This window comes from Trichosurus vulpecula, chromosome 9, assembly GCF_011100635.1.
Source record: "Trichosurus vulpecula isolate mTriVul1 chromosome 9, mTriVul1.pri, whole genome shotgun sequence".
NCBI classification, from domain to species: domain Eukaryota; kingdom Metazoa; phylum Chordata; class Mammalia; order Diprotodontia; family Phalangeridae; genus Trichosurus; species Trichosurus vulpecula.
The window spans coordinates 6,516,927-6,519,897 of NC_050581.1; positions in this window are offsets into that span (position 1 = coordinate 6,516,927).

The window sequence follows — 2,971 nt, forward strand, 5'->3', positions numbered from 1 at the left end:
GCACCAAGGAGACATCGGGGTGGCTCGGCTGATTGTCCTCATTACATATGCAAAAGTTCTTTGCGAACCTTTAAGCACTTAAGCAAATGTCAGTTATTATTGTCATCACCACAAGGGTAAATATCATTTCTCTGGAGGAGATATCCCTAGACTTATCTCTCTTCAAAGTGTGGCAAGGCCAGGGACATTTGGAGAAGGCTCAAGTGTGGATACCAGTAGGGCATAACCAAGTTCTTAAAGCCTTTAAGGTCCACATTTATCGCAGCAAACCAATATGCCCCTTGAAGACTGGTTGATTGCAGGAGCCCCCAGAGACCAACATAGATATCACCTTAAAGTCCGCCTAAAATCATGCTCCCTCCATCAAGTCTGACGCGAGGCCACCCGCATTGCTCCCTCCTTTCTCTGAACTCATGTAGCAATTCTATCATGCAACACTAAGGGTACACACGCATGTATGTGTATGTATATGTACGTATATATGACTTTTCATATTTTCCATTAATTGTAGGTTAGTCTCCGGTTTGTAGGCTCTTCAAAGCCAAGTAACGCTTCTTCTGCTCTTATAAGCACAGGGCCAACACCCAGCACATTACTAGACATTGTGGTACGGTGTGAGATGTTATGTTGGGATTAATTCCCTCCATGTTTTAATGTTGGGCTGAATCAATGAGGAATGTTTACGTAGCTTTAGCAAAGATTTCTAAGGCTCTAGAAAATACAGCATCTCCGTAAGATTCACTTCAGCTGGACTCTCTAAAATTGCAGAAGGCTCCTACTTGCTTCCTCATTTTTTTAAAGACGATGCTGATCTGCACAACTACCCCACAAAAGGCAATGGTCAAGTAGAGTCCGGGGCCTATAAAATGAGAGGGGTGTCCTGGATGTTGTCTATGGTCCCCCAAATCTATAATCTCATTTCTTGGCTTCACTCCTGCCATTTACTCCCTATTTTTCTTAGGAACAGATATCCTAAGAGACCTTGGTTCCGTAGGGAGAGTAGACGTCTCGCAGATCTGCCTATTTTGCAAACAAAAGGGAACAAGTTTCTACCAAAAAAATGTTTTTTGGGGGCCCAAGATTTGTAGAAACCAAATCCTAAACCAGAATTTATTTTTAAAAGCTTGCGTGTGTGTGCGTGGGTGCGTGTGCGTGTGTGTGTGTGCGCTCGCGCACGCTAGTGAGTATTCACACCTATTTAAATCAGGCTGGAGGGGCCTGAAGAAGATACTGCTTCGGAAGCCATTGGTTAGAGCCTGATATTTGGAAGTGGAAGGAGATCGTTTGGTTAAACCGCTCCCCACTGTGGTGGAGTAAATTGTGACCCAAGGAGTGGGAATGATTTACCTACATTCACATGCAAGTAGTGTGTAACAACTGTGACCCTTCCATACGTTGTGGTGAGCTCAGTACCTAGTTAAAACAATGAAGAAATGGGAGTCGGCATCCATCAGTCGTGTTGTGTGTCTGTGACTTCTGACACATCAGTACCGGGGGAATTTGAAGGGAGTTGAGGGCAGGGCATGCCTGTTCCTTGGAGGATTGTGTTGATGTCCCTACACCGGTGGGATATCCAAACAGGAGGAGTGAGGGACATCCCGTGGGGACATAATCTGCTCCCCAGTTCCCCAAAAAAAGGGTGGGTGGTGGAAGAAGTTTGGGAATGGACAAAGAGTATATATTGTGGCGTGGGCACTTGGGAAACCTCTGGTCTCTTCTTACAAAGAATCCTGCAGGCGACATACCGTGCATTTTTACCTGGAGGCTTTCGAGATTAGCCGCACTAATACCTCTCATTTCTCAGCCCTGGAGTCCCCTAAGTAGCCGGGAGCCGGGAGGCTCCGCACGGTGCTCTAGGCTAGGAATGGCAGGAGCGGGAGCCCAGCCCGCGCAGGGTTCCAGCTAATGCTAAGTCTGGTCTTGAGGCCCTAAAACCCATTTTGCGGGCGCTCCCATCACAGCACTTCAAACGGAAAAGGGAAGAATGCTAAGAAGGGAAGCACGGAAAAGAGAGAGAAGGGGCAGGTCCTGAGGGTATCTGAGCACGTGGCCACGAGAAAATGAGAAAGAGCAGTAGAACCAGCCCGCAAGGGCGGGTCTAGGACTACAATTCCCATAGGACACCGCGCCGGCCACGCCTCCGCCTGCCGGACTCACGTCCCTCCCGGCGGCTTAAAGGGGCGAGATCGAGCGAGGGTGGGTGTTGGGAGAGGTGGTGGCCGGGAAGCTGGCTTCGTCTGGGGCAGGGCTCAGTTGGGAGCTGTCTACGCTGAACATTTCTGCGCGTGGGTGGTCCGTGTCCTTTCTTGCGGTGCAGGACCGGCGTGAGCCCTTTGCACCTGGAGGAGTGACCCGACAGTCTTCACCGCCTGACGTCTGACCGGTTCGCCGCGGGGATGTCCCGGGAACGCACTTTGGACACCAGACTGTCAGGGAAATTCCTGGCTTAGGCAAGGATGAGCTGTGCGAAGAAGGCTTGGGGTCAGGGTTCGGGAATAGGAAACACTCAGAAAAGAGGGGACGAACCTCTCGTCTGTGTAAGGATTTTGTGCCCTTAGGCGCTTGAACGATTTTTGGTTGTTACATTTTAGAAGTTTGGGTGCCAACCTTGCGCTCCCTCCCGGTTCCCCCCCCCCAACCCCCCATCACAAACTAAGCATAAACAATTGAAGGTTTTAGTGCAAACATACACACTGCATCTGCACTTGGGACTTCAGACAGCGAACTTATGTCAGAACCCCCTTATCTGGGGGCCCATATTCAATCACCCGCACGCGTGCATTCGCTTACCTGAAGTGTTGGGTAAAGTAACGGAAACTGCCCTGCGCAGGACACCGACGATGGTAGCAGTAAAAAGAAAAAAAAAGTTATTGGTTGGTGGACTCTCCACATGAAAGCCTGTGGGGGTGACATTGTGTTGTACACATAGAGCTTCCTTGGGGAAATCCACAGGAATTTCTACGTGTACAAT